Consider the following 26895-nt stretch of genomic DNA (forward strand, 5'->3'; position numbering starts at 1 on the left):
GTGCTCAGGGCTGTCCTGGAAATAAAAGCACCACCCACTATGAGAATGTGGCAGGCTAGAGATAGGAAGATATTTGATAGCACTTTAAAAATGTTTTCTCACATTGATAAAGCATATGAATTAATCTAGACCAGCGATTTTCAACCTTTTTCATTTCATGGCACAAATAAACTAATTACTAAAATTCTGCAACACCTGACTAGTCAGGTATTGTATATTTTAAAAAATCTTGAAATCACTGACCTAGAAGCTTGATCTCATGATTCTGAACAAAGGGGGGTTGGATTATAACTGGTTTTGCCTCTGGAGATTTGCTTCCACCAAGAAGCTTAGACTAAAATTTGCCCACAATAATAATTTACTCACCCCAAATTCTCTAAAGGCCTCTGACCAAGTCTAATTTTTCGACTAAATTTAAGTGACCTAAGACCAAGATAATGTCTTCCAATTATCTTGTTATGAGAGAATCAACCAGAGGCTTCATTTCCTAGAATGGACGAATGGATACATAGATGGATGAATGAAGGCTAGGAAGCTATTAGGATTTTATTCTGCTTATCACCAAACATTCCTGTTCTAAAAATGTATAGCAATATTTTTATTGCATGATAAGCCACAAAAGTAATTTATGAAAATATAGAAATATATTCTCCACTGCCTTTGTTTCTTTCTTTTTTAAATATATTTTTATTGATTTCAGAGAGGAAGGGAGAGGGAGAGAGACAGAAGCATCAATAATGGGAGAGAATTATTGATCAGTTGCCTCCTGCACACTCCCTATTGGGGATCAAGCCCACAACCCAGGCATGTGCCCTGACCAGGAATCAAACTGTGAACTCCTGGTTCATAGGTCAATGCTCAACCACTGAGCCACACTTTGTTTCTTTCTTACTCTCTTCCTTACTATTAGTATAGACTCATTAAATTACCAAGATGTGAAACATTTCCCTAGGTTTCCTACTTTGGATTTTCACCTGAGAGAGCCAAATAAAAAACCCTAGGTGCCCAAGTTTTGCTTGGAGCGGTCGCTACAAATAATTAATTTACAATAACTTGCTGCAGCTGTGATGAAAAATGCTACACCTATTGAGGTGACATGTATTTTACTCTCTCTTTCTCATGTGCCTGTTTTCCCACTATAGTTCCTTAAAGCCATAGGTCTGGTGTGAAAGTTAGGGGCTTCGGGACCAGACTCCCTGAGTTCAAATCCTACCCCAAGTACTTGCTAGCTATGTGACTCTGTGTCTCATCTCTAAAATAGGTGAATACAATACTGACCTTATTGATGGTTGTGATAAGTCAATTAAGTGGTATACACAGGGCCCTTCAAACTGCTCCTGGCACATAGAACACCCCATGTTCAAGGGTGAAAGTTAAGCAAATTGCCCAAGGTCACATAGCTAGAACTTAGCAGAGAAAGACCACAAACCTAAGACAGTGAGACCTCAAAATCCATGCTCTTAACTCCCTCTTCCCTTCCTGCCTCAAGGAAACATAATGATTTACATAGAGCATTTTGAAAAAGAAGTTAAAAGGGGGCAATTAGTATGTTATTCTAATTTTTCATGTTTTCCCTTCACTTTCCTTTTATTACAAAGTATGTCAAACATTCATGAAGAATAGCCTTCCTTTGTTTTGCTTTTTAAACTAAGTCTCAGATGTTGCTGAATACAAAGTACTTAACCCACTGCTTGTTTGAGAATTCTTTAGCTCTAAAAGACACTTTAAAAATATATTCTTGGCCCTAACCGGTTTGGCTCAGTGGATAGAGCGTCGGCTGGGGACTGAAAGGTCCCAGGTTCGATTCCGGTCAAGGGCATGTACCTTGGTTGTGGGCACATCCCCAGTAGGAGGTGTGCAGGAGGCAGCTGATCGATGTTTCTCTCTCATCGATGTTTCTAACTCTCTCTCCCTCTCCTTTCCTCTCTGTAAAAAATCAATAAAATATATTTAAATATATATATATATTCTTGGGCCCTAGCCAGTTTGGCTCAGTGGATAGAGTGTCAGCCTGTGAACCAAAGGGTCCAGGGTTCGATTCTGGTCAAGGGCACATGCCCAGGTTACGGGCTTGATCCCCAGTGTAGGGCATGCAGAAGGCAGCTAATCGATGATAAGTTCTCATCATTGATGTTTCTATCTCTCTCTCCTTCTCTCTTTCTCTCTGAAATCAACAAAAATATTTTAAATATATTCATATAAGCTTAAGGGACCATCTGACCAGTAGCTAAGACATGCACTGACCACCAGAGGGCAGACGCTCAACACACAGGTATGGAAACATGGAACAGACTGATGATCTCAGAGGGAAAGGGGCAGGAGGGAGGATGGGAAGAGATTAACCAAAGATCTTAAAAGCATACTAGAGGCCTGGTACATGGATTCGTGCACCAGTGGGGTCCCTCAGCCTGGCCTGTGCCCTCTCGCAATCCGGGACCCCTCGGGGGATGTTGGACTGCTAGTTTCGGCCTGATCCCCACAGGCATCTCTTGGGAACACTCACCCAAGCAGGTCCACAGATGGGAAAAGTTTAGCCTCAGCCTGACCCCTGGGGAGCTCTGGAACATGAATCACATTACCAAGTGGGTCCCTCCCTGAAGAAGAGAACTAGCATTTTTTAACCCTGTGTCAGTCACTGACTTCCAGTGGTCCTTGGGGGCCTATGTAACTTCCTTAGCTTTGTGACTCCCATTTGTCTAAGGACAATTACTCTATGAAGAGAAAGCTGTGATCTTTTCGCAGAGCAGAGTCTGAGAAGGGAATCGGGCAGGTGCCCACACTACCTGGGCTGGGAAAATGCTGAGTGGTAACTAACCCTCCAGGACCCCCTGCAGGATATGCCCAAAATCACATCTTGGTTTGTCCCTCCCCCTGTCTAATCCTGCTTCCCTCCATCCTTCACTGGCTTCCTTGAAAGCACATCTATAATAATAAAAGCGTAATATGCTAATTAGACCAGACAGCTGAATGACCTTCTGGACGTCATTCCGGACGTCCTTCCGGATGAAGCCGCGGTGGTGGGGGCCGAGGCAGAGGTGGTTAGGGATGATCAGGCAGGCAGGCAGAGTGGTTAGGAGCTATCAGGCAGATAGGCGAGCAGTTAGGGGTGATCAGGCAGGCAGGCAAATAGTTAGGGGTGATCAAGCAGGTGCACAGATTTGTGCACTGAATTGCGAGAGGGCACAGGCCAGGCCAAGGGACCCCTGCAGGATCCAGCCTAAACCAACAGTTGGACATCCCACAAGGGGTCCTAGATTGCGAGAGGGTGCAGGCCGGGCTGAGGGACCCCTTCCTCCCCTCATGCACCAATTTTGTGCACCGGGCCTCTAATTTTCAATAAGTCACTTGTCCACAGTCTTCATCTCAGAGTCTGCTCTTGGATCCTCCTTACGTTTCTGCAGTCTGGAGCTTCGGGCAAAATGGAATGTTCCATCCTGCATAGCCAAGGCAGAGAGAATATCTGACATAGAAATAGGATTTGCTTCTCAACCATGGTAGCCCTGCTGGCTCCCAACCTACAGGAAATTATTTTTCACAAAAGAAAGAACCCTTAATTACTAACTGAAAAAAAAAGGGACCTTTAATGACTAACCAATAATTAAAACCTGAAACCAAGTGCAGGAAGCCAGGGCTTGGCTCTGAGCAATGTTCCTCACCATGAGGTGAGTTCTGTACTTTGATGGTGAATTCTGTACTTTGAATGTCGCACACACAGCCCTCCCAATGAGTGCTCTGCTAGGCGGAAGAATAAGATGTATTACAGTGTGTGGGTGGTATTTTCCCTAAGCTATGAAAATAGAAGGCTTATGTTTTATAGCTCAAACATTGCCAATTTTTTTTAATAAGAGGTTTGCTGTAAGCTATTCAGGGAGCACTAGTTCAAGGACTCCCCTGGAGTCACTGCAAGCAAAAACGTGTTGGTTGATCTTTATGGTCCTCATTTTTCCCATCTGTAAAACAGGGACCACCATCTTCTCTGCTTCAGAATCAAAGGGGTATAATGATTGTCCCTATTACTGATATGAACAATGGGTCTTTGTTAATCTTTGAAAAAATATAAATTGACCTTCCCAGAATGCTAAAGGCATCGATGCCCTCCTGGTACTGATCCTGGACCACCCTCCCTTCTCTTCTCCAATATAACCCATAGATCTACTCACACATGACTCCTCTCTTGTAGAGAATGTTCCAGAAGACTCCATACAAAGGAGCCAGTCCCTCTGTGGGTGCAGTGTGGTAACCATATAGACACTGAGTTATATGATACAGTCAGTACCTAGTTGGGATTCTTATGAGGCACCTTACAAACAAAGAATGTATACTCTGTGAATAAGACCAGAGTCAAGGTTCATAAACACTTCAACTAAAAAAAACCCATAAGCGACCGCAATTATCCCATTCTACACAATGGTTTGGCTTGAGAGTTTTCATTTATCGCTTGTTTGGTCTTAGCTCACAAATCCATCACCACTCTCATGGAGAGTTGGCTGCTAGTCAAAACAGCACCACCCTCCCACTCTTCTCCCTGCATTGATTCTGATATTTTGGCCTCTGCTGTTTGGTCCCTTTTGCCTCCTTGGCTTCTTCTGAACCATAGCTGTCTTGGTACCCAGCATTTGTTGAGTATGTGCTATGTGCCCAGCCTCGGATTGTACATGCATTATTGCATTTACATTGCATGTGACCAATGAAGTAGGTACTTTCTTATCCACCTCTCCTAGATAGGAAACTGAAGATCAGAGAGGTTAGTGATCTCCCCTACCTCACACAGCCAGGTGAGAAGTGAAATGTGAAGTTCGCCATCTATCATGCCCCACTCCAGGATCCCACAGCTCAGCAAAATGACACTACCATGGACACAATGACTAATGTCCCAACCATGGGAGTCATCCTTGACTCCTCTCTCACCCTCTCTCCCCTCAGCCACCAGATCTGCTGGTCCTGGCTCCACTATGCAATGCATCCATCTGTTTCTCTCCATTCCAACACTGGCCTCCTGGACCAAGCCAACATCACTTCCCTCCTGGACCCCACAAAAACCTCAGCTTCCTGCTTCTATTCTTTTTTTTTTAATCCTAACCCAAGAATATATTTTCATTGACTTTAAGAGAGAGAAGAAGGGGGAGAGAGAAAAAAATATTGATTGTTTGCCTCCTGTGCACGCCCTTCGGTGTGCACCCTGACCGGGAATCGAATTCACATTTTTGGTGTACGGGACAAAACTCCAACCCAGTCACCCAGCCAGGGCCCTGCTTCCATTTTTGCCCTCTCAGATATCCTCTCCCCACAATAACGCCTAGTAAAACTCATCTGGAGGCTTAGAAGGCTTAGACCAGCCGTGGGCAAACTACAGCCCTCGGGCCGGATCCGGCCCTTTGAAATGAATAAAACTAAAAAAAAAAAAAAAGACCGTACCCTTTTATGTAATGATGTTTACTTTGAATTTATATTAGTTCACACAAACACTCCATCCATGCTTTTGTTCCGGCCCTCCAGTCCAGTTTAAGAACCCATTGTGGCCCTCGAGTCAAAAAGTTTGCCCACCCCTGGCTTAGACACTGGCTCTCCCCACAGGTGAACCATCTCAATTTAAGTATCACTCCCTGTTGGGTCCCTTCCTCATTCTCAAAATAGTCTGTAATTATATTTTTGGTTCTTGTTTTTTATGCCTCCCCCATTAGAATGTCAGCTGCAGACACATAGGGATCTTAACTGTCTTGCCACCCTCTTCACCCTCAGGACAGGACAGTGGGTGGAACAGCGTAAATGACCTAGTTAGTGTTGGATGCCTGACGGGCTGATGAAGGGATTTACATTGCATGTGACCAATGAAGTAGGTACTTTCTTATCTACCTCTCCTAGGTAGGAAACCGAAACGTTCACCCCTATTTTCTTCTAGCCCTGCTTTCTCCTCAAAAAAAGCCCTCTCTCTGGCTTAGCTATACTCCTCCTTCTGTTCTCATGGTAGAAATTATTTATTCATACCTCAGTAAACACAGCATCTCACTATGATCGAAACGAGTCTGCTTAATGCCATCGGAAAGATAGTCTACATAGGAAATGAAAACTTCTCAGTACTTTCCAGCTTCTGGGGAGAACTGGTGTATTGTTCCACGGCCATAAACCAAGGCACAGAAGACATGTCCATCCAGGTTGACGGGTACCCCACACGGAAGCAGCAGGAACTAGAGAAAGAATTAGAATGGTTGTCTTGATGCTTTCAGCTCATTCATTTGTAATACATGCAATCAGCAATAGCCTTTTGATTTTTCAAAACATGCATTCTCAAGCCAAACAATTAACCTAGGTTTTCCATACTCTTTTAAGTATCTAAAATATTTTGAATTTTTTAAAAAGATATTCATGGACATGTTCTTAGCTAACATGTTTTGCTTCTCCATATTCCACTAGGAGAATGGAATCCCCAAAATGTGGAACTCTAGTCATAGGACTCTCTCTAGAAACATGTGGTATTATCAGGTCATCATTATTAATATTAAACTCACTGCACCATATTTACAAATCCTTCCAAAGGAAAGCAAACCTGCCCTGGAAACAATGCTTCTAATTATAAGCATGCATGGTATTTGTTCTTCACAGGGAATGCTTAAAACATCAATCTAAATGCAAATAAATCTTACTGTTCTAAATTAGACTCATTCCACTGTGTTGAAATTAATATAAAAAATAATATCGATCGCTTCTCAGCCTCTTGGCTAAGATCAAGTGTAGTATCTGTTCTTATCAGTTTAATATCTGATTCGCCCTCTACCTGAGGACAAGATATTAAATGGATTTTTGGAGCAGGGAGATGGACTAGGAGCTTGCTCCATCCACTCCTCACATCGACCCGGTATTGCAATACCTCCGGGAACGGTGCAAAAAAATATTGAACACTAAATTATGAGAATTAATATTGACACAATGAAAAAATAGTCTCGTTTCAATTTTTTGGAAGGAGAAGTCTTTTCTGTGCATGTGCTGTTTGTACTATAACTAGTGACTAAAACACGATATCCCCAGAGCCTGACAGGGCTAATGTGTAGGCTTAACAAGACAGAAATATGGGGAGGGGGGGTAGAAAACAAATAGTTATTTAAGTTACTATATATTATTTTAAAACAAATTATAAACACTAAAGAGCTATAAGGAGAGCCTGATTATTTCTCCTAAACATAAAGACAAAGGGGACCTTTGTCTCCTCTATAATCTCATCTAGGGGGTTGGAAAACTATGATCCACAAATAGGCCACTTGTTTTTGTAAATCAACTTTTAGCAGAACCCAGCCAAGCGCATTTGTTGACTTAGTGTCCAAGGTTGCTTTCACAGTGCAATAGCCAAGTGGAGTTTTTATGTCAGAGATCTTCAGACACCAAAATACTAAAATTTTTACATTTTGACCCTTTAAGAAAAGTCAGCTGATATCCCCTGATCTAACCAGCTGTGAATCAAGACATAGGAAAATGGTTTTGTTGGGAACATGAGTCCAGAGAGTTGCAATGCCGGTCCAGATACAGCTGTTATCACTTTCTAGCTAGGTGACTTCTGGCAGGCTGCTAAACGTCTCTGGGGGCATAGCATCCTCGTTTGTAAGCTGAGAAAATTGGACTCGTCTGTCGTAACTCTAAAATCTTACAAAACTCTCCTCCCTTCCAATAAAAGCACTGATTAAGAAACAAAAGCCGAATTGATTTTATAAGGAAAGGAAATTGTCAAGTAGTTTGAAGCTACTTAACTTGCTTTTGAGAATAACAGACATAAAGTCAAAGTTATGTTCCTTTTCCATGCATGACGCTCTCTACATTAATCACTGTGGCAGAGTGAGCTCAAAGAGTTTTGCATTCATTTACTGTCTTTGGATTTCCCCAAACCTGACCCTGAGGCATGGAATCACAGACCAGTAGCTCATTTAGAATACGGTCCCAGGAGCAAAGGTAGGGGAGGGACTCAAGTCAGGTGTGTGAAGAGAGTTACCACTGTGGGCCACTGGAGCTCAGTTCTGATGGGCAACCCCAAGACACAGGTTAGAACCCCTGAGGGGAAAGAGTTTGGGGTATTAACACTCCAACTCCCATCAGTCATTGATGGAGGGCTGATACCAGGATAAAGGGTAAGCAATTTCCTATACTTCTGGGCTGCCAAGATCATGAGCAAATTGGGCTCCAAAGATAAAGAGATGGAAATCTTGCCAAAGAGAGTTGAGTCAATATGCATTGAAATGCTAAAAGCAAAAGGTTATAAATGGGGCATCCAATAGCATCTCCTACACTTATAAAATCAAAGGTCTCCAAACTTTTTTTTTTGTATATACATTTTCAATTTTTTATTTTTTATTGAAATTTATTGAGGTAACATTGGTTCACAAAATCATACAGGTCTCAAGCGTACAACTCAACAAAACATCATCTGCACACTGCATTGTGCACACATCGCCCCAAGCAAAGTCTCTTTCCATCTCCATTTTCCCCACTTTTGCCCACCTCCACCTAGCCCCCAATTCCCTTTCCTTCTGGCCATCACCACACTATTGTCTATGTGTTTTATACATATATATATATATATATATATATATATATATATATATATATATGTGTATAATATGTATGTATAATATATGTATAATATGTATGTATAATATATGTATAATATAATATATATATATATATATATATATATACTAGAGGCCCAAATGCACGAAATTCATGCAAGGAGCTCGGCCCAAGGCAAGCCGTAACGAGCTGCCTCATCCTCACAGCTCTGGGTTGTCCAGAAGGACATCCAGAAGGACATCTGGTCTAATTAGCATATTATGTTTTTAATATATATATATATATATATTATATATGTATATGTATATAGTTTTTGGCTAATCCCTTCACCTTCTTTCATCCAGTCCCCTAACCCCCTCTGACAGCTGTCAATCTGTTCAATGTATTCATGCCTCTGTTTCTATTTCACTCATCAGTTTACTTTGTTCATTCAATTTCACATATAAGTGATATAATATGGTATTTGTTTTTCTCTGACTGGCTTATTTCACTTGGCATAATAATCTCCAGGTACATTCATGCTGCCAAAAAAGGTAAGATATCCCTTTTTTATGGCCAAGTAGTATTCCATTGTGTAAGTGTACCACAGCTTTTTTATCCACTCATCTACTGATGGGCACTTGGGCTGTTTCCAGATCTTGACTGTTATAAATAACACTGCAATGAACATAAGGGCACATATATTCTTTCAAATTAGTATTTCGGGTTCTTTGGATATATTCCCAGAAGTGAGATCATGGGTCAAAGGCAGTTCCATTTTTAATTTTTTGAGGAAACTCCATACTGTTTTCCACAGTGGCTGCACTAGTCTGCATTCCCACCAACAGTGCACGAGGGTTCCCTTTTCTCCACAACCCCACCAGCACTTATTGTTTGTTGATTTATTGATGATAGCTATTTTGGAAGGCATGAGATAATATCTCATTGTAGTTTTAATTTGCATTTCTCTAATGATTACTGAAGTTGAGCATTTTTTCATATATCTATTGGCTATCTTTATGTCCTCTTTGGAAAAGTGTCTATTCAGGTTGCCCATTTTTTAATTGGGTTGTTTGTCTTCTTGCTGTTGAATAGTATAATCTTTCTATATTTTGGAAATGAATCCCTTATCAGATGAATCATTGGCAAATATGTTCTCCCATGCAGTGGGCTTTCTTGTTGTTTTGTTGATAGTTTCTTTTGCTGTGCAAAAGCTTTTTAGTTTGATATCGTCCCATTTATTTTTTCTTTTGTTTTACTTGCGTAAGGGAGATAGAGCTGTAAAAATACTGCTATGAGAAATGTCTAAAATTTTACTGCCTATGTTTCTTCTAGGATTTTTATGTCCTAGTGATTTATATTTAACTCTTTAATCCATGTTGAGTGTATTCTGTGTTTGTTTGTAAGGTGATGGTCTAATTTCATTTTTTTGCATCTATCTGTCCAACATTTTCAACCCCATTTATTGAAGAAACTGACTTCACCCTATTGTATTCTCTTGCCTCCTTTGTCAAATATTAATTGACCATAAAGGTGTGGGTTGATTTCGGGGCTCTCTATTCTGTTCCATTGATCTATATGTCTGTTTTCATGCCAGTACCATGCTGTTTTGATTACTGTGACCTTTTAGCATAGTTTGATATCAAGCAGTGTAATACCTCCAACTTTAGTTTTCTGTCTCAAAATTGCTGAGACTATTCTGAGTATTTTGTGGTTCCATATAAATGTTTGTTTTACTTGTTCTAGATCTGTGAGATATACCATTGGTATTTTAATAGGAATTCATTTGAATCTGTAGATTGCTTTGGATAGTATGGACATTTTAATGATGTTCATTTTTTTCTATCCATGAACACCGTATATGCTTACATTTATTTGTATCTTCCTCAATTTCTTTCTTCAGTTATCTTATAATCTTACAAGTATAAGTCTTTTACCTCTTTGGTTAAATTTATTTTTAGGTATCTCAATTTTTTGTTGCAATGGTAAGTGGGATTGTTTTATTAATTTCTCTTTTTAAAAATTAATTATTGGTGTATTAAAATGCCACCAATTTCTGAATAGTAGTTTTGCATCCTCCTACTTTGCTGAATTCATTTATTAAATTTAGCAGTTATGAGTTTCTTTTTTATAGAGTCTTTTTTATGCAGTCTCTAAAGTTTTCTATATACATTATCATCTCATCTGTGAATAAGAACAGTTTTACTTCCTCCTTCCCAATTTGGATGCCTTGTATTTCTTCTTCGTACTTGATTGCAGTACTATGTTGAATAAGAATGGTGAAAGCATACATCCCTGTCTTGATCCTGATCTTAAGAGAAACACTTTTAGCTTTTGCCCATTGAGTATGACGTTGGCTGTGGGTTTACTGTATATGGCCTTTATTATGTTGAGGTATAATCCCTCTATTCCCACTTTGCTGAGACTTTGTATCATAAATGGGTGCTGAATGTTATCAAATGCTTTTTCTGCATCTATTGATTATGATCATGTAATTTTTATCCTTTATTTTGTTTATGTGGTGTATCACGTTCATTGATTTGCAAATATTGTAACAACCTTGGTCTCCAAACTTTTTAATCACAGATCACTATATAAAATTTTTGAGCAGGCTCTTCAAATATACTTACAGTTATTTATTCACACAAGGTATGTGTGTACTACTGTAATAATGGACTATGGTTAAGCCCTACCCATGTGGCTCAGTGGTTGAGCTTCAACCCATGCACCAGAAGGTCACCGGTTCAGTTTAAGGTCAGGGCACATGCTTGGGTTTTGGGCTCAATCCCCAACAGGGTACGTGCAGGAAGCAGCCAATTAATGTTGATGTTTCTCTCTCATTGATGTTTCTATCTCTATCTCCCTTCTTCCTAAAAAGATCAATAAAAACATATTTTAAAAAAATAAGCCCGGCCGCGGTGGCTCAGTGGTTGAGGATTGATCTATGAACTAGGAGGTCAGGGTTCATTTTTTAACCTCGCACAATATCTATGGGTCAGGAATTCAGGAACAGCTTGGCTGGATAGTTCTGGTTCAGGGTGTCTCATGAGATTGCAGTCAAAAACTTGGTCAGGGCAGTGGTTATCAGAAGGCTCTGCTGGGGCTACAGGATCCAATTCCAAGGTGGTTCCCATTGGGGTGGCTCCTGGCAGAAGGCTCAGTTCCTCTCCTTGGGTGGGTTTCTGTGAACTATTTGAGTATCCCCATGGCATCACAGTTGGCTTCCCTCAGAGCAAGTAGTCCTAGAGAGGGAGCAAGGTGGAAGCTGCAATGTCTCTCATGATCTAGCCTCAGAAATCACCCACTGCCATTAAGCAGTAACTTGCTGGTTATAAGGGTCAGCGTGTTATTGTGGGAGACTCTAATGCAAGGTCATGAATACCAGGAAGCAAGAATCACTGGGGGCCAGCTTGGAGGCAGAGATATGTTGATGAATAAAGCAGACATAGTCCCTACCCAGAGACTTTGTTGTCTAGAAGGGAAAATAGAGTCCAAACCAATAATTCCAGAAATAATTGTTTACTTACAACTGTGGGGCTTTGCCGTGATGAAAGAGTACTAGGCCCTATAAATGTGTTTAGCCAGGGGAATTTGATCTGGTCTGCTGGTTGAAGGAAGGTCTCCCTGCAGAAGAGACACTTACTCTGATGCCTTGAGGATGAGGAGGAGTTATCCTGAATTTAGCAGACACTCACAAAATATTAATTGCTTCCCTCTTCCTCTTCCTCTTAAAAGTAAACAAATAACTCAGGAACATTTAAAATTAGGTGCTATCTGCAAAACAAATGTCTCTAAAAAGAGCAGACAAAAATATTGTCAAATACTGCAGGCCTCATTAGGCACCTTGTAAGCTAAGCCACCAGGGTCTAGGAGCCCTGTCTGTGGAGAACACAGAAGAGGATTCAGCAACAATTCTAAGGCCTCGCTCCACATCAGCAGGAACCCGGACCAGCCCACAGAGAGCTCTGAATAGTACTCACGATGCTTAATCAGAAAGCATGCAGCGTTGATCTGGAAATTAATTGGATGCTCAGGTTTTTCTGCACCTCATGGAGAGTTAGATATTACAAAAATTTTGACAGGAATATATTTAGTAAGAGTATCACTGATGTGCAGTCCCAAGCAGGGACCCATATCGACTTTGGGGCTCATTATTTCCTGAGAAACAATGGACGCTTGCTTAGTAAAGCTCTTTTGATTATGATGATGAAACACATTGCTCAGAGTGTCTTTAATAGCTAGAGAGGAATTGGACCAGACCTGCGGTTTTCTAAATATGACCCACTGTGCTATGATTTATTTAATCATTTTTAAGCAATCCACTATTTTAACTTAAGTTAAAATAAGTTAACTTGGATTGTATGTAAAGGTGACTATGAAAATCTACTGCATGAACCTAAGGAAACAAAGGTTCTTTGGTACGTCAAAAGGATGTGAAAATATGCTCGGGTCTGGGCCCACCTGCCAAAAGACAGAGAGACCAACCAGTCTTCTGGACTGACCTCCCCTGGCAGGGACCAGCGCTCATTCATTTATTACCTGGGGAGGGACAGGGGCTGAAATTAATAAGGGCCCAGTACCGTGTTTACTACTGTGCTATGATTTATTTGATCATTTCTTAAGCAACCCACTATTTTAACTTAAAATAAGTGAACGTAGATTGTATTTAAAAGTGACTGTAGCCCTAGCTGGTTTGGCTCAGTGGATAGAGCGTCTGCCTGCAGACGGAAGAACCCCGAGGTTCAATTCTGGTCAAGGGCACATGCCCGGGTTGAGGGCTCAATCCTCTGTAGAGGGCATGCAGGAGGCAGCCGATCAATGATTCTCTCTCATCATAGATGTTTCTGTCTCTCTCTCCCTCTCCCTTCCGCTCTGAAATCAATAAAAATATATTTAAATATATATAGTAGAAGCCCGGTGCACGAATTCGTGCACCAGTGGGGTCCCTCAGCCTGGCCTGTGGGATTGGGCTGAAACTGGCTTTCCGACATCCCCCGAGGGGTCCCGGATTGTGAGAGGGCACAGGCCAGGCCAAGGGACCCCCACCAAGAGACCCCCACTGGTGCATGATCAGGGACAGGGAGGGACATGGGAGGGCTCCAGAACATGTCTGGCCCATCTCACTCAGTCCTGATCAGCCGGACCCCAGCAGCAAGCTAACCTACTGGTCAGAGCATCTGACCCTGGTGGTCAGTGCACGTCATAGCCAGCGGTTGAATGGCCTTAGCATATCATTAGTATATTACGCTTTGATTGGTTGAACAGTTGACCAGTCACTGGACAACCAGACACTTAGCATATTAGGCTTTTATTATATAGGATATAAAGGAGACTGTACATTACCACCCTAAATAATGTACAGTCAGAAGAGATACATCAGCCCTAAAATTCCTAAGGAAACAAAAGCTCTTTGGTATGTAGGAAACCTTTAGCCTTTGCTCTATACTATAGAGTCTATAGGAAAATATCTACAGATGTACCTAAGATTAGCATTTGCAGGTGGCAATACCTACCAGCAACCTCGTACATTGCTAATGGGTACAATCCCTTTGAAAGAAGGTTTGGCAGTCTCTTACAAAGTTAAATACACACTTGCCATTCAAACAGCAATCCTACTTCTAAGTATTTACCTAAGAGAAATGAAAACATATGTTCATAAAAAGACATAAACAAGAATGTTCATAGAAGCTTTGTTCATATTAGCAAAACTGGAAATAATACAAATGCCCATCAATATGTGAATGGATAAATAAAACTGTAATGTGTTTATACAATAGAATACTATTCCCAACTAAAGGAACAAATTAGTGATGCATATACAGTAAAAACCTCGATATAACAGGCTAATTTGGGTGAGGAGGTGTCCATTAAAGCCGAAAATCCATTATATAATAAAGTAGGTTTTCCGAATGTAATAAAAATGTGATAAATTAGTTAATTTACCTATTTTTACTTATGTAGACATGTATGTGTCATTAAAATGAAGTATGTATGAAAAGTTTAATTTCACAGAAAAGTTTTCTACATGTATTACAGTAATTTTAAACTTGTACTGAATAAGTCTAGTAAATGCGTGTATTCCCCAGTCACCACAAGTAAATAAATGCACATGGCTGGAGCATAGATTAGCACACCTGGGTACATCAGCTGGCACATGTTAAAACTGCTGCAGAGCCCTGGCCAGTGTTGCTCAGAAGTTAAAGTGTCGGCCCGAGCACCGAAAAATCATGGGTTCGATTCCCTGTCAAGGGCATGTACCTGGGTTGCAGGTTCGATCCCCTACTGCCAATTGGGGCCTGTGCAGGAGGCAGCCAATCCATGTGTCTCCCTCACACAGATGTTTCTCTCTCTCTCTCTCTCTCTCTCTCTCTCTCTCTCTCTCTCTCTCTCTCCTTCTTTCTCTCTCCCCTTCCCTACATCCCTTCCACTCTCTCTAAAAAATCAATGGAAAAAATATCCTCAGATGAGGACTAACAATAAAAACTGCTGCAGAAAGTCACGTCATGAGACCATAGAGCCAATTAACACTCATGACGGGGTGTGATCACATGCTAATCATCCACCAAACATTGGGTAACTGTTGGATTTAAATATGTAGACCATAGTTATAGATAAGCAATGTTTATTCATGTCAGTGAAATTACTACAGTTTCTTTTTCCAACATAATAGCCTGTTCGCTAAAATTTGTTTAAAATAACAGTGAATTAATAACAAAAAAATAACCTCCTGATTTAACAAGCCTTGGTTAAAAGAATTTTAAAATTAACAGGGTGTTAATTTTCACATATGACATATGGACTGGAATTTTTGCCTGCTAAATCCTAAGTCCGTTAAATCAAGGTCCATAATGTTGAGGGTTTACTGTAATAAAAGAGATGAATCTCAAAAGCATGATAGCTAAAGAAGGCAAACACAAAAGAACACATACCCTTTGTTTCCATTTACATGAAATTCTCTTTTAAAAAAAAAAAAAAGGCAGAGTTAAGTTACAGTAAATGAAATCGGAAGAGGGGTTGACTCAGGGGAGTGGAGATTAACTGAGAAGGACCAGAGAGAACTTTCTGAGGAAATGGGAAGGGACTACATGATTACCCTGATGGTCACGCAGGTGTAGACACTGCCAAGCTCGTCAGGCTACACACTTAACATCACACATTTTACTACAGATAAATTATATCTCAATAAAAATGCTATTTTAAAAATAATCTATTGGCAAAAGAGCCAATTTAGAAGTCAATTGCTACTGAGAATGCCCTGTGAATGTGGGAAGAATGAGAGTGGGAACCTGCCCCTGTCCTGAAAGTTCAGCTTTTTCACCACCCACCTGGGAGAGGATGTGTTCCCACCCACCTCCCTAGGTAGGCTCTAGCAGAAGAGAAGGAAATAATGTTGGCTGAGTGGCTCAGTTGGTTGGATCATCCTCCTGTTCACCAATAGGTAGCAGGTTCAATTCCTGGTCAGGGTACATACCCAGGTTGCCAGTTCAATCAGTGGCAGTATCACCAAAGGCATATTTTTTGTTAAATGGAGTTAAACTCTTTCTGAACTGGAGGCACTCGATTGATGCTGCTCTGTCTCCCCTTTCCTCTCTCTAAAAATCAATTAAAAATTTTTTTAAAAGAAAAGAAGATAATAGATGACAAGACACTTGGGAACTCCCAAACACTGTCACCATACAGGCTAAATGGGGAATTCTTTAATCATGATTACCAAGTTCTTAGAACTTCATCACTGTGGCTTTTTCTATATTTGCATTTTTAATATGGAAGTGAGCCTTGCTCATCATAAAACAGATTCTAGACATTTCAAAAGTGTAGGTAAAATAAAAACTGCAATTTCCCTTCTCTCCGCTCTCCTACCTCTCCTCTGTGAATCCTACTCACTTCCTGATTTGGGTGATGTGGCATTTTTATGTGTATCCTTTAAGATTTTTTTCCCCAAAACTGGAATCATACGGTAGATCGTGTCATGCAATCTGCTCTTTTATTTAACAGACTCTCTCTCATAGTGTGGATACACCATAACTGATTTACCCAAGCCCCTAAAGATTGACATTTTTATTTTCCCCCAATGTTTTGCTACTATAAACATAGATCTTTAAATTCTTGAGTGAAAGTCTCTTTAGAATAAATTCCTAGACGTGAAATTTCTTGTGTCAAGGAGTACAGATGACTTTAATTTTTATAAACATTTTCAATTTAGTTTCTGAAAACATTGAACCAATTTACAGTCCTCCCAAGAGCCTCACTTCTCATTTTGATCTCAGAGGAAAAAGGAGGTGGAGAGAATGTGGTAATGATCAAACACTTTCCGCTACCCTTGAAAAGCAAAGGTGATGCTGAAGCCCACACATCCCTATCTTCACTGCTGACTTGAAATTTCCATAATGAGGAAATAAAACACATGATTTTTTAAAAAATCTAATGCAATAAGATTAATGAGAGTTGAGAGCCTATGACTGGAACATTTGCTGGTTAATAAATTTAGGGATGGAAACAGTGTTGTGTCAATTATAGTAATTAACCAGTGATGAAGAAGAATTGAAGGGAGCCTCCCTTGCCAGCCAAACCTCAACCTAAATGCTGAGTAATGAGCTACTGTTGAGGATAGGAAAACCAGAACTCCAGGACTGGGCTAGGACTGGGAAAAGGATGCAGCTCTCATTCTCCAAAATATGTGTTAGGCTCTCAGAAGCAGGGTTCCATGCTGCCTTGGCCTCCCAAAGGACCCCAGTCTCCTACAACTTGCCCTTCAGGAAATAGGACAGCTTCCAACAAACACATTTGGCTGTATCCCCAAAGGTATATTTTTTGTTAAAGGGAGTTAAACTCTTTCTGAACCTGAAATAATATGACCCTGAAGGAAACTTACTTTGTCTCTGTGATGAAATGCACAAACAGGGAAAACACCAAAGGCAACAATTTAGCATCTTGCTGACCAGATCGGAGAGAATTCATGACCTCGCAGTAGTCAGTTTCGCTGAAAATAGTTTTTTAGTATAGGAAAAAAAAAAGAAAAAGGTTTGAGGGAAAAGGCTGCACATTCCAAAGCTATGACTAGAAATCCTTTCTAATGCTCCACCAGGATAAGAGCATTTGACTTATTATCACATAAAATCACTCTAGTTGGGTAGCCAATTGCTATTTTTTAATTCACTTTTTATTTACAGAAAGTAAAATTTACTCTTTTTTTTTTTTGGTGCACTGTTCTGAGTTTGGCAAACACATAGAATCATATAATTACCACTACAATCAAGAGAAAGGACATCCCCATCACTCCCAAAATTCCCTCATGCTGCCCCTTTGAGGTCAACACCTCCCCAGCCCCCACCCTTCGCTCCTGGCAACGATGGATCTGTTTTCTGTCACTATAGTTTTGCCTTCTCTAGAGAATGTCACCATATACACAGAATCCTACAGTCTATAGCCTTTTGAACCTGTCTTGTTCCATGCATTTGTGATTCAAGTATGTAGTTGGGTGTATCAAAACTCCTTTCTTTTTATTGCTGTGTGGTATTCCACTGTGTGGATGTGCCACAGTTTGTTTATTCATTCTCCAGTTGTGGGACATTGGATGACTTCCAATTTAGGCACTTATAAAGTCAGCATTTGTATTTGCACACGGGTTTTAGTATAAAATGAAGATTTCCTTTACCTTGGGATTGCTGGGTCATTTGGTAACACAACTGCTATTTAATCTCTAGACAATAATAACCGTCCTCAGAGTGCAAGGAGACCAGAAACAGTTCAGTTGCACCGAGGGTAGGGAATGCTCTTCCCCATGAATACTGTTCTCACTCACATAGCATGGGTCTGGGAGTGAGTGGGCGGTGATCTGGGCTTGTCTGGACAGCCATTCTAGCTTCATCTCTAGCATGGCATAAGGAACTCAAGATGTGGACTCTGAGGTTTCCATCTAATGAGTCCAGAAAATCACTTGCCCATTTTTATTTTATCCCCTAAGTCAAGCTAAATCAAAATACTTCATTTCCTTTCCTTTTCCCATCAATTTTTGTATCTTAAAAGTTTTATGCCGGGAGCCGGTCCATCCTTGCTGTTTCAAGGGACCTGGCATATATGGCATACTGTTCTTAATATGTTTGCTTACCTTCTTAGCACTATGTGTTTTAACCAAGGTCACCTCTCCGAGAAAGGTTGTTTCCCCAGGTGGGGATTTTTCCCTGAGGTTAGGGATGGGATACAACCCCTTAATTAAGTGCCAGGCGGGTAGTTAAGCTACATAATCTTTACTCCCTGGAATGGAGATAAGAAACGCCCTAACCTTTGTAATAGAGATTGACAGGATTAAAATCGGCTGGTATAAATACGGATGTAACAAGACAATAATCATCAGCTCCTCATCAGCTCCTCATCAGCTCCTCATCAGCTCCTCATCAGCTCCTCATCACATCATCATCAGTTCCTAACCAGAACCTAGCCAGAGAACATGGCAAAAGATCCTGGACAGAACCTGGCTACAGAACTTCACTGGAGAACCTAGACAGAACATGGCAAAAGAACCTGGATAGAACCTGGCTAAAGAACCTGGTGACTGAACCTGGCTGGAGAACATGGAGAACCTGGCTGGAGAACCTAGCCAGAGAACATGGCAAGAGATCTTGGACAGAACTTGGCTGGGGATCCTGGAGGGAGAACCTCGCTCTGCTGATGAACTGAACCCAGTCTCCATGTCATTCATTCTTCGCCGACTCCGTCCACACCCTTGGGGATCCCTGGACCCATTGGGGTTGGACCCCAACAGTTTTATAAAGATTTATAGACAGATACTGGCATTTTTAACTGAATGAAATAAATTTAAATGGAATTCTGATTATTTTCCATTTGAATTTTTAAAAATTATATGCAATTTCCAAACTTAAACATTAAATGTAAAATTATGTGATTATATTTTCAGAAAGCTAAAAACATATAAATATTATCATGATTTATAATCCCTACTAATCTCAACTTTTCAACATAATTTTTAATGTTTTTTTCTTCAAAAAGATAAATATTTTTAAATGTTCCTTTTCTATAACAATTGAGCACAGCTGAGTTAAATCCAATGAGTATTGGATGGAGGCTAAAGGTTTAATATTGCAGCACAATTAACGATTCTTTCTTGTTTCAATTGAATTAAGTTTATGAGACCTCTATTTTTCCCTATTGTCAGCTTATTCATTTTTCCATTTTCAACTTGTTTTTCTAAAATAATAAGGGAAAATGCCATTAAAATATGCAAATTATACTACTTATAACACCACCATAGCTAAATGTGGTATAAATAAAGTGTGATGACACTAGCACATTTTTAAAAAGAGGTTTGGGGATATTAACATTTAATGTACAAATATATAAGTAATGAAAAGGTGAATGTTTAAGGTTTGAAAACCCTTGGAAGCATACTTACGTTGTTCTGCCCATTTAAAAAAAATCTTATTTTAGTAATTCTGTTAATGTACAGAAACAAGCAAGTTCCACCTCATAACTCCCATCACCATCATGTCAAATGATATTGGAGTCTACAAAGTGATTTAGACAACCATTTGTCTTGTAATTAGTTTATTCATTCAGTATGCATTGAAAGTCTGCTACGTGCATAGTGGCATCAAGTAAAAGGCACAGTCTACATCCTTGAACCACTTTCAGTGAACCGGAGGGGATGGAGAAGTAAAGCAAGTCTGATGGGAGGGTATCTGTCCATAGCACAGTGTCATGTGGGGAGGGCTCTTCCTGAATGAGATGATATTTGAGCTGACTGAAGTCAGCCAGATTTAAGGAGGAGAGAATTCCAGACAGATGCAATATTGGAGGATGGGCATGGATGGAGCTACATGCAGGGGAGTGGAAAAAGATAACACGAGAGCTGTGGATTTGTTTCCTGGGACTGCTATAACAAAGTCCCACAACTAGGTGGCTTGAAACAACAGAAATGTATTCTCTCACAGTTCTGGAGGCTAGAAGTCCAAAATCAAAATATCAGCAGGGCTGGAGTCTCTGAGGGGGATTCTTTCTGTTCCATGCCCACTTGTTGGTGGTTGTGGGAAACCCTTGGCTTTCATTGGCTTGTAGACCCATCACTCCAATTTCTGTCTCCATCTTCACCTGGTTGTATCTTTTTGTCTATCCCTTCACATGGCCTTCCTCTAAGGACACCAGTCACTGGATTTAGGGTCCACCCTGGTCTAATATGACTTCATTTAACCTGCAAAGACACTATATCCAAGGAAGGTCACATTCCCTGTGGCTATGTACCTCATACCAGAGTTATGACTTCAACATATTTTATGGGGAGATGCACTTCAACAAGCAGGATTCTACAAACTACAGCCCACCCACTGCTTTTTTGTTGTTGCTGCTTGTGAATAAAGTTTTATGGGAACACAGCCACACCTATTTGTTTACATTTAATTTGTTTACAATGTTGGCTATTTTCCAACTACAAAGACTGAAATGAGTCATTGTCACAGAAACCATAGGGTTTCTAAGGCCTAAAACATTACCCTCTGGCCCTTTCCCGAAAAGGTTTGGTGACTCCTGAGCTAGAGAGAAACTGGTAGTAGGCCAATCATGAACGGCCTTTGAGGTGAAGCTGAAGAGTAAGAACTTGACCCTGAAAACTCCAGGACATGTAATGCAGTGTTGATAAGAAGCATGCAAATGCAAAATGAGATGGAGACATCACAAAAGAAAGTGGAGTGAATGAGGGATTTTCAGGCCCCAAGGAGACAAATTGGTGATTAGAGAAGGAGAGAAGTGGGAGAACGTTCAGTGGAGGGTGGAGAATGAAATGTTCACTTTTGTGATTTCAACCGTTTCCATGCTGGGTTATCAGAAATCAAGGAACATGCTGAGATGTAATTGAAGGGGAATTGTTGGAGTTGGAGGTGAAGGCCGTGAAATGGGAAGGCAGGGGGATCATATGAACATTTTTCATGGTCCTTAGAAATGCCGAGAGCAGTGTTGGCAACATAGGTGGCAAGGAACCCCGTGAATCCAGGACATGCCATTAGCAAAAGGTCTAGGGCATAGTATTTCCTTCCCAAGAGATCAGTGTCCATAACTCAATAGGTACAACCCCTTGTGCAAAGTGATTCTGTGATTAATGTGGATTCTGGTGTTCCATCCTTGTAGCAACTTAATAAGATATGTGCACAGCCTCCAAATGAAAGCCGTAATCACTTTTCCATGGTTTATGCATTATGAAGTCGGATTCCCATCACAAATGCCGACAAAGTTTTTTGGCTTCAAAACCAATTAAAATGATGAATAGCTGTGAAAGGAACCAGGAGTGCATTTAATCTTTCTCCAGAACAGTTGGAGATCAGTACTTTTTTGTGTGACATTTCGCATTAGCTGGGAACAAAAATTGGTCTCGTTTAAAGGTAAAACTCAAACAACTTCTTCATGAAAGAGAACTGATCCACTTGGCTTTTTTCCAGCTCTATGTAAACACTAAGATATTTACAATGTGCCTTGTGCTTCCTTTTCACTTGTCTCTCAAGGTGATAACACTCTATTTCCATCATCTCCTCTTAGCAAGGTTATCCTAAAAAAAAATCGCTCAAGTCGAGATTAAGGGTTTGAAGCAAAAAGTGACAAGCGAGAAGATGGATGACAAGTGTTGAGTATAATTTACTATGGATACAAAAATGAGTGGCAGCCCAAAGGCCTGAATTTCCCCCATCTTGCTGCCATTTAATATATCTTAGGCATTTATGCTCCTACTCAGTGCTAAGGGTACTAGAATAAGCAAGATGCTCAGTTTCCTAATTTTTTTCTTTACTTTTTATTATAAGAAAGAACTGTAGATGCCATGCATTACAAAGAGAATGAGTCTGAGTCAGAAGATCTAATTTTTAGCACTAACTCAGCCACTTTCAGCTGAAAACCTTGAGCAAATTCATAACCTCATTGAGCCTCAGTCTTCTTATCTATAAAGTTGATGTTACAATAATCAATTCATAAAACTGCTGTGAGGCTCAAATGAAATCAATTTGTGCTGAATTATACACATATATAAAACATACATGTGTATGTATAATAAAAATAGTAATAGACCTCTGTGCAGTATATTTATTCTTCACATTGCTATGCTTTTGATAGGAGGAAAATACATATTTAAGACAAAGTCCCCAAGTTGGACAGAACATCGTCTTCAACAAGGTGACTCAGCTATCAGTGAACTCGTCTTCACTATTTTTAGGGCTGGAAAAGGAGAGGCAGGTGATACTGAAGTTGTGCAATCAGTCGCACAAGGAGGGCTGTAAACTCGCCTCTCCCTCGCTCGGAGGACATCTAGACTCAGCGGCAGTGGCCTTGACCTCAGCAGCCATCCAAAGGCGAGCAGAACACTCACAGAGAAAGCAAAGGTGGAGAGACCTTGAGCAGCTCTCTCTACAATGTTGTAGAACACCCAGTCAAAAGAGAGGGAAACACAAATTGACTTGTACCTCGTCACCTTGACAACACAAATTTAGACCCTGGCTGGTACATTATCTTCTGATTCTCTTTTCAGAGCGGTGTCTGGCTCACGTCGTGCTGATTTACACAGTCCCACTGCAGGGCCTTGACAGCACACTCAGTCTTTGTGGAGCTGCGAGAATCAGCCTTGAATTGCCTTTTGAGTCGGCTACTCCGGGCCCTTTCAATCAGCCACCCGGCAGTTTCCTCACAGCAGCTATTGTAAGCCCATCTGTTGGCTGCCTCCCTTCTGTCCTGGGTCCCGAGTGTATCCCTGTGGTCACTCTGTGTGATCGCTCTCCTTACCCTCTTATTAAGGTATCAAGGCTAAATTCAACTGCTTTTCTTAAACCCGTATGTTTAGAGCAATGAAGTGATCAGGTCTGAGCACAGCCGCAAGCTGCTTTTTCACAACTCACTCAAGGTCAACTTTGTCATCCTGGGGATGGGGGGCAGGGAGGCACCCAGCAGTGAAGGCCACTGGGAAAGAGAGGAGAAACCAAACAGGGCTAGGAGAATTCCAGGGCAGTGCTGGGGAGTTGACCAGTTAGTAGAATGGGTCATGAGGGTGAATTGGCTTTGAGCAGCATCTGTGGCCAAAGAGGTTCAATTTGAGCTATGAGGCCAAGCATTGGCGAGCACAGAATTTGTGCACCCTTATTTTTACCAAATTATACCACACTATACTGTTAACTTTCATTTATCTATATCATTTATTAGAATAGGAAAGAGTGGGGGTATAACAATAAGCATGCACTGAAATATAAACATATTTTAAAAGATGTTTTAACTCCTATTACTGTTAAAGCAGCTTGGCATTTAGTTTGTCGATAATTGGGTGTCTTTTTAAGGTTTTGACGAAACTTTATGTTAAGCAGCAGGAGGCAAAAATAATTCATACCTTAATATTTAACAAGATTTATTTCACAGCAGGAGAGCTTTCACTCTGAACTTTTACTCTCCTGTCTTACAGAATTGATCCCCCGACAGCCCCTGCTTTCCAGAAATACAGAGAATCCAGTAATATTGTGCATAAGAATCACACACTTTATCTTGCTTTTTTGTTTTCCTTGGTTCATCAGGCCTCTCCTTCAGATCCAAAGGAATCTGTTGTGACAATTTGATTCTCAGGACTGACCTTCTCCATAGAAAGGAGTCTGAGAGATGCTCTGAAGTTCCTGTCACTCCCAAAATACCACCCTTCAATCTCTACTCTTAGAGATGGAGTTCTTCAGCTTTTTCCAATGTCCATTCTCTCCCGTTAAAGCAAAAAATATTGGGAAGAACAACGGGCTGAACTTATTCATGCTAAGATATGAATGACAAATCAAATTAGATTTCTTCCTGTCAAGGTGAAAGGAGGAGGAGGGAAAGTGTGGGGAGGATATATCAGAGAGAGTATGGATATGCAGAGTAAAAGTGAAGAGCCAGTGGGGAAACCTGACCCCAGGCACTCGCTTTACAAATGAAAGAATCAGCGTGCACACACAAATCCCCTGGACACCCTGTTAACATACAGATTCAGGCTCAGCCAGTCTGGGTGGGGCCTGAGATTCTGCATTTCTAACAAGTTCTCGGTGATGTCAGTGCCACTGGCCCACTAGCCACTTTAAGCAGCAAGGGGGACAGAATATGAGTGATTAAAACAGTGGTTCTCAACCTTGGCTGCACATTAGAATCACCTAGGAATCTTTTTAAAATCCTGATTTCTGGGCCTCATCCTCCGGAAATTCTGTTTCTTTGTTACTAATGTTGTGGCCCCACCCCATAACAAAGAAACAGAATTTCCGAAGGATAAGGCCCACAAATCAGGATTTTAAAAAGATTCCCAGGTGATTCTAATGTGCAGCCAAGGTTGAGAACCACTGGATTAAAAGGACATTAACTTAGTGGTTCTTGACCTTGGTATACATCAGAATCAACTGAAGAGTATACAGTGGGGCCTTGACTTACGAGTGCCCCGACTAATGAGTTTTTTGAGATACCAGCTGTCTCTCGCAGATTTTTTGCATTGAGTTGATAGAGTAATTGAGTTAACAAGCGAGCTCCTTAACGAGCTCGGTCTCGGAACGAATTAAACTCGTAAGTCAAGGTCCCACTGTATTTGTTAAATACTGATGCCTAGACCCCAACAACAACCAATTAAATCTTGGGGTCCCTAAGTATTTATATTTCTAAAAGCTCCCCAGGCAACTCTATTGAGAAGCCTGAGTTGGGAACCACTGTTAGCTGATAACTGCATTGAAAACTCAAGTGTCAGTTCATAACTGAGGGCTAAGGGCAAGATACCCCAGCTAAGGGCATCTTCCTCTCCAATACTGACTTGTTATTGCACAATACCCAACAAATAGTTGGTACTCAACATTGAAAAAAATTAAAAAATGATTGGCTGAATGCATGAATAAATGGAGGTGTTTGAAGGCCAACAGTAATGTAAAGGATTGTAGGCATAATGTTGAAATGACAAGTAACAGGATTAAAATTTGAGGACAAAAAGTCTTTTCCATTATTCCCTCAGATCCCCTGTGTAGATACTCAGTTCACCTTAAGGCTGACTCTGCTGATAACTGGAGATGTCAAAGCCATAAATATTACCATTACTTTACTCAAGTGGTCCCCAAACATCCGCCAATCACAGCACACCTTTGCCATTTTTTATATTGGTGCTATTATTTACCGAGTATGTTTCCCTAAATTGACTCACTTTTTTAACATAAATGAATGTGTTTGAAAGTGAAACTATAAATCACTGTTTTAAATAGAAAAACAACCAATATCCCTTGACATAAATAGAAGTAACTGTCAACATAAAAATAATGAAAGCAACTCAAGCTGGACGTTGCTGCCTGCCAGTGCTTGCCTCTGTCAGTTAAGAAGATGGATTAGGAGGGAACAGGGAGGAATTAAAGGCTTGTCATTGGCATAATAAGAAGGATTGGAGGAGTGTTTTGAAAAAAGTCACAGTCTGGTCACAATACCATGTTGCTGAAGGCGCCATGTGCAAGCATCCAGCAGGGGTTGGGAACATCCGGCCTCGGGCCATATAAGGCCCTCGAAATCATTTTGTCTGGCCCTGCCAAGGCATTAGGGGTGAGTTAATTAAATGTTTGAGTAAATATAGCAGGCTAATTTTTAAGTTGATAATTTTGTGTGGCCTACGAATGATGTTTATAAATATCCAAATGGCCCTTGGCAGAAAAAAGGTTCCCCACCCCTGAAAGGAACACAACTCTCAGCCAGTGATTTTCCTAACTGGACTCAGAAACCCCACGGCCACCAAGTTCTGCTGAAGAGGCCGGGGAGGGGGGGGGCAGGGGGGAGGAACTCTTTCTAAGATTTCCATTTCTGAGGAAGCCAGTCATCAATATTATTTGTCTCATATACAGTGTGATGTTGGCTTGTTTGTTTTTGTTTTTTCTAAAACAGTCCCGTATCTAAGAGAAACAATATAATCAACAGAGAAAAAAGGAACAGGCTGTGCCTTGCTGTTGAAAACAGGAATTTGCTTTCTCGTTGGAGGCATACTTCCTGGTTTAGGCCTCAGAAGCATTATATCTACCTCAGAGGAGAGAACTCACTAGATAAAAACCGTGCTGTTAACAAAGGGATGGATCATGCAAAGCAAGAGATGTGCTTCCTGGCTCTTCAGTGAGGGGTGTCCCAGTGTGGGGGCTAAAGCATGAGCTCAATTTATGTACCTGGATTTGAATAGAATAAACCATTGACATTTTAAAGAGTAAATCCACTAAGTTACTATCTTTTATTTGTATTTGTAGTTGTTTTTCTCTTTTATACAACACAAGCAATAGAGTGGAACATTATGATCCTAATGCGGAGAGGCAGAATTGCAGGCAGAGTTGGGGGACAGGCCTCTGGAGCCAAACTGCCTGGTCCAAATCCCTG

At 40.7% G+C, this 26895-nt stretch overlaps 1 protein-coding gene and 1 non-coding gene across 2 annotated transcripts in view; both read left to right on the forward strand.

Moving 5' to 3' along the window:
• PCSK2 (proprotein convertase subtilisin/kexin type 2) overlaps positions 1-26895 on the forward strand; it is a 253572-nt gene that overhangs the window by 156442 nt on the left and 70235 nt on the right.
• LOC111825852 lies at positions 6697-6887 on the forward strand. The gene has a single exon (XR_002829053.1). It is a non-coding gene; the product is annotated as a U2 spliceosomal RNA (small nuclear RNA).

Source organism: Myotis lucifugus, unplaced genomic scaffold (assembly GCF_000147115.1).
Source record: "Myotis lucifugus unplaced genomic scaffold, Myoluc2.0 scaffold_42, whole genome shotgun sequence".
NCBI lineage: Eukaryota > Metazoa > Chordata > Mammalia > Chiroptera > Vespertilionidae > Myotis > Myotis lucifugus.